Source organism: Syngnathus floridae, chromosome 1, assembly GCF_059516105.1.
Source record: "Syngnathus floridae isolate MCC-2025c chromosome 1, RoL_Sflo_1.0, whole genome shotgun sequence".
Lineage (NCBI taxonomy): Eukaryota > Metazoa > Chordata > Actinopteri > Syngnathiformes > Syngnathidae > Syngnathus > Syngnathus floridae.
Genome location: NC_142413.1, coordinates 13,810,624 through 13,825,937, shown reverse-complemented (window position 1 = coordinate 13,825,937; position 15,314 = coordinate 13,810,624). Strand labels below are relative to the sequence as shown.

The 15,314-nt window shown below is 38.7% G+C and overlaps 1 long non-coding RNA gene across 1 annotated transcript; it reads right to left on the bottom strand.

Annotated features, from left to right (window-relative positions):
- Positions 1–3,686: 3,686 nt before the first annotated feature.
- LOC148404216 (uncharacterized) lies at positions 3,687–13,404 on the bottom strand. The gene is made up of 3 exons (XR_015860797.1): positions 13,088–13,404; positions 12,941–12,961; positions 3,687–4,784 (listed from the first exon to the last, which is right to left on the bottom strand). It is a non-coding gene; the product is annotated as an uncharacterized LOC148404216 (long non-coding RNA).
- Positions 13,405–15,314: the final 1,910 nt, after the last annotated feature.

Below are 15,314 nucleotides of genomic sequence, written 5' to 3'. Positions count from 1 at the left end.
TGGAGTTGGATGTCAGTATTTACACTATGTTTACCAACCCCTGTAGTCAACATTTAGCATTTAACTTTGAAGGTTCTTCTTAAGTGTGGAAAAATTCTGTTTCATATTCTGTTTACCAAGGTCAATGATTCAGCGGTGAGGGATTGCAACACTGGCTAAATCTACACGGATGCATTTATTTGGATTAGAAATTTAATCTGAATAAAAATGCTTTATTTAAAAACCCAATCGGAATATTCAGACTCAACCAAGTTCAGAAGTCGCTACTGTTTCTGCTTCTTCTACTACTATTTCCGGCATATGTGGTCAATCTGCCCATGTCCGATTGAAAGTGTGATGCACGAAGACACAAGTGCTAATGGGATCAATATTTTTAGTGTACATTTAATCCTAATTTTAATCCATACTCGGATCGGATTAAAAAAATGTTGTCCATGTAAACGTAGCCGATGACAAGGAATAAGACAACAAATGTCCTCACTGGATCGTAAAATGTCTAAAATTCTGGTTAGTGAAGCCAATGTGTCTTTTCCTGTGACTAACATTCTCCTGATCTTTTATTTTCCCCCTCCTTTAGAAAAGACCTATTCACACCCCCACGCTGGCAAACGCCCACACCACAACACGTACTCTCTCATACAAATCATTGCGCACACCCACATCCTCACACATGCTTACAGGACCGACACAAGAGGAAAGCCGGAATAGCCCAGAGTGTTTACAGCCCACACTGCTTTCCTATGTGTGGATAAGGCCCCATACACACAAACAGAGATCTGAAAGAGAGGAAAAATTACAATTTGTCTTTTGATCCAACTCTCTGATTTTTTTTTCCATCTCGCCTGCACAACCACTTAGCAACAGTGCACTTGTGTAACCAGACTATGCTATTTTATGCCTCCAGCATCTGTCGTTAACCTCTTTTGGAATCTTGAAAACGTTTTTGAATCATGTTACTATATGCTATGAATTTAGCTACTCTTGCCTTTAAACCAGACAGTAAAAAAAAACTCTCCTGTTGACCCATAAGATATGAACTATATATATCTGCTATCTATGTTTTCATCTATCTATCGCTATGACTCTCACATATAAAAGCAAGTGAGCCTGTAGCTTTATGTGAGGAACATCTCAACGGAAATTTAACGGAAATTTAAGACATAAACCCAGTAAACCTTGCAAGAGAAGAAAAGCAAGACCATTCTAACTATTCATGTGGTCACTGGGGAGGTGACCCCCTAGCCTACACTCATCACAATTTGTCCCTCAGCGCAAATTTAGCTCGCATGCGCATTAGAGGGATAGCCTTGATATTTGATATTTTTGCAGATGTGCAAGAGGGCACATATTTAAAAGGCAATGATAACATGGCACATAAAGAAAGTGATTTGCTAATGTCAGGCAAGAGGATGATGTAAAGTTCTTCTGAGAAATTACAGATCTCTAAATTTGGGACTTGGAGAACACCTTCCACTTTCAATTGTTTGTGTCTGTGAGTGAGGCCTGCAACGGCACAAAAACATGTGGCAGTTTTTTTCAACAGTCAGAATGTTATTTAAATCTCCAATTCAGTCAGTCAGTCGGGCCATTAACCCAGATAGTAAAAATAATTGCCAAACGCAGGACAAGGACAATGAGACATTGGCAAATTACTATGTTGAAGTTTGTCTTAAAACATGTTACCGTAACTGTAATCCCACACCTTCAAAATCATTAAGTACATTTTAAGTGCTTGTTGGTGTTATTCTTCAAAGAGAAAGTTACTATGACAACTTCCAGTGGCAGTGCTTCCTTTTTGTGGTTTTAAAAGAAGAGAGAAGAAGACAACATTGACAACAACAAAGAAAAAGAAGAACCATCAAGCAGAGCAGGAATCATGGCCACCACTTTGTTTTGCACAACAAGGATTGAATGTCACATTATTTCACTAGGATGGTACCATTTGCTGAAATGCACTGCGGAACTCAAGTTGAGGTTAGCCATTTCATCTTAAAAATTAATAAACCTTTAACATAGTAGTTATTAGCCAACGTTCCATCGTACTTGTCCTCTGCGGGGTTGCAGAGCACGCTCTTCTCAACGAAGAAACATGGTATAGCAGCCTTGGTCTTTTTGGTTTAAAAGTCAACTCAAGCCCAAATGTGAAAATAACCTACTGTATATGCATATATGTGTCATTAGCATTTGGGGAGTATACAACCTCTCATTTGGGGGGAAACTTAAAAAGTGTAGTACAGGTTAGACAACACACTGTACTGTATTCGAACCTTTTCAGTCAAGGTAGGGCTAGAACTAAAAAAAATCACAAGGTCAGATCACAGGAAATGAGAAGAGTAAAAGTGGCTGACATTGCAGACTGTTTTGTCCATTGGCGCGCGAGGACACAAGCACCTTTAACACCGCTGAATTTTTTTGCAGCTATTGTAGTGTGAATTGCTGCGACAGACGATGGTCCACTAATGGATTGGCTCGATCGATAGTTAACAGTGTGTGACTGTCACAAGTCTCAAATGGCAGGAGCTCATTCAAACGATAAATATGTTATTAAATATATATAAATGAACACCTTGCAGAGGCATTTTGCCAACTTTGATATCATTTGTGCAGACAAGCAAAGAAACATGGTGTGGATTTGTTTAGTCATTACTATTTCAGTTTCTGTGAAAAGCGAATTCACTTCATCCGTTGGTGTGTTTGAAAGAAAACCTCTGGTTAGGTTTTTTTTTGAGTGATTAAACCAAGTTCACCTTCCTAATTGTATATCACGCTCAAATAGGCTCCAGCTGAAAGATGTACTGGATGGAAAATACAGTAGAGTGATGGAGGAACTTTATTTTGCTTGAAAGAAATTCTGGAAGTATGCATCTCATTTATGTACCCATTTAATATTTCACTGTGTATATTTTTGCTTTTTAAACATGGTGGAAATTGGTATAAATCAACATAAGCAGTAAATATCTTGGAATGGTGCATATCTTTGCCATAAAAGTGAGTCATGCCCTTTAATGACTCTACTATTTCAATTCTGTGAGAAGGAGATGACATGTGGGATGAACTTCAGCAGCTGGAAGTCAAGGCTATTAACAGACCTTTGACATCCCTGCTGTCAGCCTAAAACTGTCAGGGAAGAACAGCGGGTCACAATGAGTTTACCATTGGTAACCGCAGGTATTTGTTGTTCGCTGAAACTAAACTTAAATGATTCCTGTAGGGAAATTGCACCAAAACAATAAGCTTTCCTCCATATGTGAACAGACTTGAGAAAAAAACTATGTGAACTGATGAAAAGCTATTTTTGTTGTTTATTGCTATTTCTAACGTTGGCCTTTATGAGAATATAGAAGTCGTTAAAGCAGAAGCAGAGAAAATAACAGCCGATATAAACAGATAGTAGATAGTTTATGAGTTTTAACAAACAATAACAACATTAAGACTTTACTTATTTTCACTCTTATTTTAGTAGGTAGCCCCGTAAATAACACAGTAAACAAAAATTTATCCAGTCCCTTGCACTTGTTAGTGGATTTTCCCCTTGTTGGATGAAAACAACTGACAGGGTATCTTTGGCCGTGTTCTCTCAATTTCTCTCCCACTGGATTTAATCTGCCACAGGACCTAACAGAGCTCAATTGTTGTGGGTAAGGTAAAAGTTTTCGTGGAGAATTAAAACAGGAGACAGAGCTAGTAGCCACACTGTATTTTTAAATAACATGGCAAGTATGCGACATATTTTTTAAAGAAAACCCTAGGAGATTTGTTCCTTTTGAGAGTGAGAACAAAAAGGGTATTTCAAACTTGTTCCTGATTGAACCAATTGCAAGAATTTCAACTGACCCGTGTTACAACTGTCCCCGGTTTCCCTGTTTATAGCAGGACTGGAGGAGCTACAACTATTGGAGACAGATTACCTTGGCCAATAAAGATGATTCATATTCTTATAATTCGACACTGCATGCATTGCTCAGGAGAGAAGTGCAGGATAGCATGAACATTATTCCTGTCAAAGACACTTGAACAAGAGGTTATCATTTTTGAGAGACAGACAAATGGATACCCGTTGAAAAGTTTGTTTTTGTAATTGAGTATGTGCTCTTGTGCCATTGACATTAAGTAGCCTCTATAGTTAAATAAATCTGTACATATAATCAGATATATCTTTGATTGAATGCCTGCAGGGTTGTTGAACAAAAGCCACACAAGAAGATGAGGGGAAGCTCTGAAAAATAAATTCACAGAAATGATGGCTGAGAATACATTGGAAAATATCGCAGATGGTCTGCTGTTATTTAATGGCAGGGATTGAGATCCCAAGCGGTTTTCTCATTATGAATGGGGGTTAAAGAATTCTTCTAACAGCTTGCCCAGATAAGATCATGTATATGTACAATAAGCTTTCCATAGATGTAAATGCTGCCAAAAGTGTAAAAACCGTCATTTCGTGATATCTTTCCCTCACATTTTTTGTCTACTTCATGAAATAACCCTTTCTCATGTGGACAAAGGACTAAACCAGGGGCGGAGCTACTACATCTTGGCCACAACGTCAGCCTGGCTCCTCCGCCTACCCGAAATATACACTGTTAATTTTCCCACACCCAAGCTGAGATATATGACTGAGCACAGAGGACCAAAATGAGGACAAACATTCTCAAGAGGAGGGCATCCGCACCAGGAGCCAAGTACTTCCTCCAGCCGTAGGGACCTGGCCACAGGGGCAATCCCGACCCAAGCAGACGGAGAGGAACCCCAACCACAGAAATAGGACCTTCTTCATGGCAGCATCCCTTAAGCCAGAGGAGAAATAGGCCCCAGTGCGTACATAGTGAACATTATTTCAATAATAATTATTACAATACGTTCAAGGAATTTATTTTTTGCAATGATTCAGAGGGACTGTTTCATACTGGCATAATATTTCTGAATAAAATCACATCACACTCATCGTTGGAGTGCCCAATCTGTCGCCGTAAATAAATAAAATCACACAAGACCGTCTGCGCCATAAAATAGACCTGCTTTTGAAAAGTACAAAAATCCCTCGTTTATTGCAGATAATTGGTTCCAAAACCACCCCGCGATAAGTGAAATCCGCAAAGTAGGGTCACCCTCTCATCTGTACATTTTTTGTGTCAATAAATGCATATTAAACCATTCAAGTGCATATGTTATTATTAGAACATTAATAGTTTCAAACATGTAAATAATACATTAATAGTATAAAAAACATACAGAAAATATTGTATAAATATTGAAACTATAAATATACGTGTGTGGGTGTGTGCGCGTGTGTGTGCATGTGTGTGTGTGTTGGTAACAGTAAGGCGTCACCATGCGAGTTATACATTAGAATAGGTGTTTTCAGCAGCTGGATGAACTGTCACAAGCCTGTGATTGGGTTAACACTTCTGAACATACCGTATTTTCCGCACTATAAGGTGCACCGGATTATAAGGTGCACCTTCAATGAATGGCCCATTTTAAAACTTTGTACATATATAAGGCGCACCGGATTACAAGGCGGACCTTCAATGAATGGCCCATTTTAAAACTTTGTCCATATATAAGATATATACATTTGGCCCGCGGGCCGGACTTTGGACACACCTGCTGTAGTGGCTCAATATTGGTCCATATACAAGGCGCACTGTCGGCTTTTGAGAAAATTAGAGGTTTTTAGGTGCGCCTTATAGTGCGGAAAATACAGTAATTACATATAATTACATGCTCATATTACTCAAGAGGAACCAATAAATTATCTGGTTTTATTTTGCTTACATGTCTAATGTGAATACTTTGAGAAAACTTTTTTAATCACAAACACCTTAAAATTAACTGTTAAGGATGGAAAGGCCCATATATATACTTTTGCACACGTTTCTATCTACCCATTTGTCACTTCAAGCGTCCTTTATCTCAATGCTCAATTTTATTGTTTTATTGAAATAATCATGTAATCTGTGCTTTGCACAACAGGACGCCTCTGGCAACCAATCCTGTTTTGAAGCCCTATGCCAACGGTAAACAAATAATCCAAACAAGGTAATTAGCCTTGAGCATGCATGTCGAGTGGCAATTATATTCTCCACTATATCGTACACCTAGATTCTAGTATACCAGAGGAATGTAAAGATAAAGCTGTTTCTCACCAGAATTTAAAACAATTGAATCACATTCATTTAAATCACTATAGTGTATTTTAGTACTGAGGAAACTACTGTCGATAACTACATGTGACAAAAAAGTGTGGGCTCAGTATTGCATCTGTCACTAGAGGGATCATGTGTCTGGGCAGCCTGAACATGACAGGGGAAATGTTTTCACCATGAGACCACACAGCCTTTAATCGAGAAGATTAAAGCATATCAGCTCATAAAGAGTGTGGAGGATGTGTCTTCTGTTGAGGTTTTAAATCAGACTTGGGGGGCGGGGGTAATTAAATGATCTATTGAGACACAAATGCACATGAGGGAGATCAACAACAAAAGACAGACAAAATCAACAATTATTAAATTTCAGGCAAAAAAATCAAATCCACTCAGTCCAGAGCCTCTGAGGGCCTAATGTTTTTGGGAGAACTTGCGGAATCTGCCAACACTTTTCTCCTCTTTGACGTTCTCCCCAAGTTAATCAAACTGAAGACTTACATAAAACAATGCAAATAAATATCAGAGCACACTACGTTTAATTATGTGAGAAAATATTTAAGTGGTGTCTCCATCACAACAGACGGTGGCTGCTGGTGTAGGTTTCGCCAGGAGAGTCTCTATACTTATACACTGCACTATATTAAGGGTGTGCATCTCTCCAATAAAAGATGATTTCATACGTACCTCAATATACTGAAGGTGATAAGTAGAACAATTGGGTTGGATTCAGTGGGATTATGATTTGATTTAATATGGCTGAGTTGAGAGGGTATGATGTATGGTACCATCATTTCACAGTTGATTTCATTGTAAACCAGAAAACATGTTCTCTCTAATGCGAGAAAAAAATACTTAGCAGTGGCATTCAAACAATCAGTGCACCTTGCACAGTGCAATGAGGATTTGTTATTCTAAAGTTGTCATTAGCACTTTTGCATATTATTCATTAAACATTAAAATATGGTGACGATGCCTCACGTTTAACTTTTTTTTTCCGGTGGGGGAAAAAAATAGAGGAAATATTGCTTTATCAATTTATTTCTTTGAATCTTAAAACGAGGGTATACGTGTCTGTGTGCATGCATGCATGTCCTGCGTGACCTCTGTGCAGGACTTCCTCCAGCATCGCAGCATAATTAGAAGGAGCCCAGACCATCTGTAGTCCATCGATCACTGACACACATCCGGGCAACACAGACCTTGTCGCCTACAATATATGCAAGTGAGAAGTCGCAGTCCAACCAAGACATAAACCACTACCTAGGTTAATATCAGCCGTATGCAATAACCACATTCAAATTCTGTAAATTTACACTGCTGTTTAAAAGTTTGGGGTCACCCAGACAATTTAGTGTTTTCCATGAAAACTAACATAATTGCACAAGGGTTTTCAAGGGTTTTCTAATCATGCATTAGCCTTGTAACACTGTTAGCAAAGGCAATGGACCATTAGAACACTGGAGGGATAGTTGCTTGAAATGGGCCTATACAGATATTGAATTAAAAAACAGATGTTTGCTGCTAGAATAGTCATTTAACTCATTAACAATGTATGGAGTGTATTCCTGATTAGTTGAATGTTATCCTCATGGAAAAATAGCAATTTTACGTTAAAAATAAGGACATTTCTGAGTGACTCCAAACTTTTGAACGGTAGTGTACTTGCCTCGAGATGTTTTCTAGAATTTAATCTAATTCCAAGGCTGTAAACCCATAACAAATACAATATTAACATAATTAGCATATTTATTATTTTGTAGGCTAATGAACAGGGCAGGGGAAAATTCATTCAGGATTTTAATTACTCAAATCAGATTGCAACATTGTTGTGAAACATTTTAGATTGTAAATTTTAGATTAATTGGTATCTGCCCATCTGTAGGTTACTTTTGTGTTCAACAAGTGAATTTACTGTTGGGTTTAGATTAGGCTACTGAAATGGTCATTGCCAAATGTTTATTTTTCTTAAATGTCGAAACATTGTCATTACTTACATTTGTGTGAAATCTTAAATAAAACTTTAAAAGCGGAAGTCAAGTCAAAAGTTGTCCTTGCAATATGTTCTATGCGGCCCCACTAGTCTTAACACAGTATTCTGACTATTATTGCATTTACAGAATTCCATCATTTTTATCCATTTCAGCGGGCAGCCATTTTGCCATATGTTGTCGGCTGAAAATGACCTAATAATTCCTTTGGGCTGAGCTTGCAAACATCACGTGACTAAACCCAGAAAACAGGTGAGGTGTGCTTGTTTGTTACCTGAGCCCTTAGGCACAGCGAGATCATTTTCAGTGAACAGCAAGTGGCAAGATAACCACCCCCTAAGATTGATGTTTTTTTCTTTTTAATTCATGTTCACTTATTCATAACTGCAGAATGAATATATTGCCTTAGATATTTATGCGTATTTCACCCCCCAAATATTAAATCAAAAACCTCATTTTCCTCCCACTGCTTCAGTTTCCTTTCCATCATCCCCCCCTTGACTGTTGCAGTGGTGCAGTATGGTGACGTTTGTCGTTTTTCATTTACGTGAAGTTGGCTACTTCTCCGTTCTAGTGTGATCACCTCCATACTCTAAAAATGTGGGACAAGTCACATGGTTATGTGAGACAATGATTGACAATAACTTTTGACAGCTTAAGGGATAAGTTACCTATTCAGGACAAGACTAATTTTAACATCTTCCCTTTGTGTGATCAAATATGTCAAAGGTTCATAGGACCAGGCATTACACAACAAAAATATATTGTCAGTGAATTGAATTAGAATAAAAGACATAAAAAATATGTCTTTTTCAATAGCCTAATCATTGAGCTCAACATACTGAGTGATAGGCTATTGTATATTGAGTGCTAAATAGACAAGCAAGACGGGTACGAGGGCAAATAAAGCAAACAATAAGTTTTTCTTATAATGATTGGTATTGGTGGAAATAATAAGAGAGAAGAAAAAAATCCTTCCATCAACCAACAGAAGCAATTTTCTTATGTGCCAGGACAATCCAGAAATCCAAGTGGTAGCAGCCAGTGAACATTTCCTCGTGACTGGCCAGCACACTCTCCCATTTGAGACAGGTGGTAAGGATGAGGAAGTGTTTGTGTGCCAGTCAATCGTGTGATAACGTACGACTGAGTCGATCATTTACCGATCATTTACATAAGTTGCCAGTAGCGTACGCCTAAGGACGTATTCATGTTTTTATTTAGGTCGAATGAAAAAGCTGAACTGATGGCAAATTTGCATGAGGCTGGACAAAGGATAAATTTGGTTTACATGACAACAAAAAGCAGGACAGGTGGTGGTCTTAGTCCGTTCAGAGTGAGGCTGTACTGCAAAAATCTGATACGTATTCAATCTAGAGTTGTAAAAATTGTAAAAATAAGAATCGAGCCGTTTGTCATAAAAATACAAATTGAAAAAATCCGCTACAGTAACATATTAGATATAAACCATGACTGTACTGGAGACCCTTGATTGACATTTGTCATGCCTTATCATTCTATGCCGTCAAAAAGACTTTGCAAGTTGTGTTAAATCAAAATGTAGTTAAGGACTAGAGACAAGGCAATCACATCAAAATGTCATCCTGATTGGCCTTAAGCATAAGAGATCCTTTCTAAATATCACAAATGCCAGAAGATAGCAGGCTACTATCTGATTCAAAAAGGATGAAGAAAGACATGCTGAATGTACAGACTGGAAAATACCATTCCTGATTTTGGAGTAGGAGGAAACCATCCATCCAGTTTAAAATAAGAGACAAAAGTCTAAAGTCTTGGTCTTGAGGCGCTTTAATTTATCCCTGTCTTGTCAACCAGACTCTCATAATGTTAAGCCCTATGCTCTCTCTCACATACATGATAGCTCGGCAGAAAAGCAAGATAATGAGAACATCCCTAACTCTTCACGCTTCATCACAGTGGCTGTGGAGGACATCGAGAGGGCGGTTCTGGAGGCACAACAACCACATCCTGGCTCTGATCCTAGAATCGTCTCTTCATCCTACATTTTGTCTGCTCTGAAGTCCTCTAACAGGGACACTCCAAGTTGGGTTGTCATCATGGGGTGAATTGAACTCTCCAGTTCAAGCAACAACGCTTGTGGTGGCATCGGATAGCCGAGGCAGGTTGTCGCAGCCTACCTCATCTGCTTCTGAGGGAAGTCTCTCATATTTATTGCCCCATGGGTCTCCTGATACCTTTACCCATCCCAAGGCGTTCATGGTTCCACCTGCGTGATCTGCCTTTCTGTGATAGAAACAGTCAGTCATGTTGATTCTCCAGGATGGTTAATTCCATTCCACTGCCCAAACTTTCTCTCTGCCCTTGAGACTGTGGATATCCTTGTCAACCACATCCTTAAGCTGAATGGCATCCCCTTTGACATCATGTCTGACCGTTTCCACCAGTTCACATCCCAGGTCTACCATCAGAGATCACTAATCACGACCTGGAGTCAGCCCTTAGATGTCTATCAGACATATATTTCAATTTAAATGAACAAGATTGTTGTCAAGCTTCTACAAATCTTGCTGATCAGCTGATCACTCCTGCCCAAGACTACCGCCTGTTGCAAATAATTTGAATATCCACCTGCGACCTTCCCCTCCATACTGATTGTGGTAACCTAGCCCCCAGGTTTTAGGTATGTGACAGCAAAATTGAAATGTTTTTCTTTTTTTTTTCCTCCCAGCAAGACTGTGACTGTGCGAAGCGGTGCATACAACAGACACAAGAAGGCACAAGAACAAATTACCCGTTGTAATTTTGTAGATAAAAAGTTTTGCTTTCCATTGACAAAGAGAATAACCAATTTTATAAATGTATTTGATTTGTATAAAATTGATTAACTCAAAAATGGAAACCATCTTGCATGACGCATTGAAAGAGCTAAAGCTTTAATCTTTTGACAGACATGACTACACATTAAAAGACACTGAAGGCTGCAGACCCTCTGAAGTTATTGTCTTCCACACGATTCCCGAATAACAGCAAATCTGACACAGAGGGACAAACAGTCCACTCTAGAGAGTTGAATGAGTGAATGAATGAGTTTACTACTGCGAGAAAAAAGTGCATGTAATAGAATGAGAGGAAACTCAAGGATGGTAGGTCATGCTTTGAAATAATGAATGAGAGAAAGAAGGAGAAAAATAAAACAAAGTGACAGGTGCCAAAATGGTCAAAGAGTCCCAGTTGATCTACATGCCGCAGCGCATTGATGTCTATGTGTGTGAATGTTGTCACCTTATGTCTTCATCCACGATGACAGCGTGTGTTTCTGCACCTCGGGCTGATGTTTAAGCTGTAATTGAACCTAGATATTTAAGGGGCGGAGTGCACGTGCAGTTTTGATGGGACAATATTTGGTGCAAAAAAATACCATGCATGTTTCAGTACTGTGGGTGGAAGCCAAAATATGTACATAGAACTCTACACATAGAAATGTGTAAACTTGTTGATGTGGTAGTGAGGTGATTAACACTATTTATAAAACATACATATAGACAAGAAGAAGGGAAGGCAAATGATAACACTAAAGAAAGTAATGGGAAACATAATGAAAGCAAATTGAAAGTGTGTCGAGAATAACGACTTTGCTAATAACTTGATTGTTTTGCCCTGCATGTTCTGTATGAAACATCTGTCTAACAGTAATTTGTACAGTGATTCATTCCAAACCCTAAAAATGATTAGTAGACACCCAGTGCTCCATGTTTTCCATCCTTTATGTTTATAATTCCTGGGGTGCAACCGCCATATATTCAAATAACTAAACATAAGCATATTTTTTGTTATACAGATAAGTCTTGGAGTCAAGTTGCAAACCGCAGGGAAGGAGCGTTTGTGTTTGCCTAATGAAAAGTAGTCAGGCCCCCTGAAGTACACAATTGGAAAATTGCTTTGCATATCTTAATCATACAAGGACTAGATGTACAAACTGTGTAAATAAAGACATTCAAAATAAAAGCCTTGCATGTAAATAAATGAATTAAAAATATAGAAATTATTTTATAATCAGTAAATAGGAGTGTTAAAACATTGACCTGAAGTGGAAAAGCGTGAGCCACTTTCATGAGCCAGCCTGTAGGTGGTTCTTTTGCATGTTTTTGTACAAGTGATGGATGAGTGGTGTTTCCCAACCTTTATTGAACCATAGGACCCTTTTTATTTTAGAAAGATCTGACTGCACCTAACAAAAATGTCACAAAAATGGAGCAAATATGGGGTAATTAAGGATTCAATTAAATAAATTAGTTCATTAAATGATTAATTATTTTGTTCATGGTGGCGCAAATCTACTGTCAGCAGTATAATCAACCACCACTAGCAGCAACACATTGTCGTTTTCTCAATGGTTTAAGAAGGCTTAAACAAACAAAAAACCTGGAATTAGTTCTAAGATCCGAAGGCGGCCAAAGTTAATAGAATGAGTTTGGTTAGAAAAACCTACAGGTCCCTAATTTTGGTTTAGACACACACACACAGACACACACACACACACACACACACACACACACACACACACACACACACACACAACCAATGTCATTTAATCATGTGGACATTTATTGTCTAAATCTACATGGAAATCATAATGAGTACATTAACAGAGTAATCCAACTACAAAGAAAAAATAGCAACAAAATCAGAACGTCATCAGATAGACAAGATAAACAATAGCGGTCTAGGCATGAACTGGTGTTAATGTGCGAAAAGGTGAACCAATTCAACTCCTGTTCCCCAAATCTAAGCACCAGTATTTGTACACTGATAAATTGCACTCACTGATTGTGTTCTTGTCTGAAGCTGGAGGCCATTCAGAAGTGTCTTTGCAGAAAGCCAGGCCATATACGAAAAAACAAATGGAAAATGGAAAAATTTAAAAAGTCTGGTTCTGCACAGCACGTGGTCACAGTGTGCTCTGATGCACACCTGGCTTTTGCAGTGTTTGGCCTGGTTTGGGCCTGTAAAAGATTCTGGCACACTACATCCACCATGGTGGAGTCGGGCAGGAACTGACGTGAGCTCACACTTGCTGCCTTAGTACAAGAACTGCTACCTTATTTTGAACGCAACGGGACGCGTGGACCAGAGCTGGCTCACAGCCAAAAAGAAAAGGGTACATGGCAACTGAGTCTCATATTGAAATCAGCTGTATTCTCTGTATGAACAAAGGGGCAAGGTTTTGGCTCCCACCCCATAGGGAAGGTCATAAAAAGGGCCTGAAGCAATGCAGAGCAGACAAGAGCTTCAAGAAGAAAGTTCCAGGAAGAAGCCAGAGAAGGGAGTAAGTGGTTTGGCTTATAACTCAAGAGACAAATCCGCCTCCCGCTCATTGATAGGCTGAACCGACTTAATGAGCCAATGACAGTCCGTATGCAAATAGCTGTAAATTGAACAGAATGGAGTGAAGATTCACAGGCATCTCTTTTTGGTCATTTTTCAACAATACTTGCGTATAACGAATCTAATCAACGTTCGAGCAATCCCCGGTGAGAAAAATCAATTAAAACATTGCACTTTGTAATTATCAGATATAACTCATGTTCCAATAGATTAATCTAGGGAAATCAAATGCAGATATGATCACAAAAAATGAAACACAGGAATGCAATGTCTCAAGGTTTCTCAAATTTTAAAGGTTGATCAATGCATTCTGTATACTGTGTGACTTCAGCTGGTTAAACGGGGGGGGGGGGGGGGGGGGAATTGTTGGAATGTGTGTGCCCAGGATTGGGGGGGTTCTTCAAGCAGTTATCGTTATACAGCTCAACATGCTCAATAATAAACTTAATGAGTGTGTAATTTGGGGCTGGTTAATTGAACACAAGGCTGATACTGGCAGAACACTAAGACACATTCTAATGTGTGAATGGCAACAAGTGCATGCAAAAGTTATTTTATCCTCTGTCATCTAATGACGGAGCATTTAATTCTTCTCCCTGTCACTATTTGGCCCTAGCCTAGATAGATGAACAAAAACATGTAATTTTTTAGAAAAAGCTTTCCAACATTCATTTTTATGTGTATAAAGCCGGGGTGTCAAACTCATTTTTGTCATGGGCTACATCAGTCATAGTTTTCTTCTGAGGGCCATCATGACATCTTCTATATACATACTACATCTTAGGCTACAAAACAAACTGATGAATAACTAGTTTTTAAATCAGAGACTAGTAAACACTGTTCAGATTTTTAAAAAGATGAATGGTAATAAAAAAAAGGAGCATCTCTATTTTTTAAAAGTGAAGACAATTTGCAATTGTAATATTGACAATAAGTCAATGCACAATTTGTCTTCGCGGGCCAAATATAATTGCACTGTGGCCCACATTTTGCCCACGAGCCATAGTTTGACATTCCTTTTATAAAGCCATGACAGAACGTGACAAAAGTGAGTGACCCCATCAAATGAGATATGCAGGGAGGGAACGTAGTGGCTGAAATGTCATGTGTCATTGAGCCCCCGGGGCACAGCAGTAGCCTTTCACTGTGAAAAAGAAGTGATTGATAGACCATAAGAAAAATCAACAAGACTTAAATGGGTAGGGGAAAAACATTGTCAAAATCCTGTGATGCACATTTCTGGCAAACAAGACCCAGAAACTTCGCATAAACAGAGCATAACCATTTAAAAACATAGTTTAAGCAATCAAGTTTCTGTAATTGTCGTACTGCTGTCAAGCTGTTCTCATCCTCATAAGTTCAGGGAGGTTAAAGATAATTAATGTTCCTCTGCACATCCTAAAGGTCACAATATTAGTCTGCCTTGAATAATTGTAAATGTTCCCGTGCCTAGCACAATGTCCCTACTGAAAATGCTGTAAGGCCATGGGAAAGTAAAAGCTATTAACTATACGGATGGACAGAATCAACTCTCCAGGGAAACCAGACTTAAAATGAAATGTTCCTTCAGTCAGAACAAGAAACACGTGCCGTTTTAGCTTTTCAGCTTGTCTGTTCCGTTATGTACATATATAGCAACGCAGCCAGTTTTCAAACAATTAGATATTGAAGGTGGGTCTCTGAAGTTTAATGCAGACCAAAGAGAGGTAGAACTGGAACTATCGAATCATGCCTAAAGTAATCATTCCCATAAGAAGCATGCAATAGTCTAATGTAGATGAGACAAAAGATTAGAGTCTTAGCTGAAAGGATC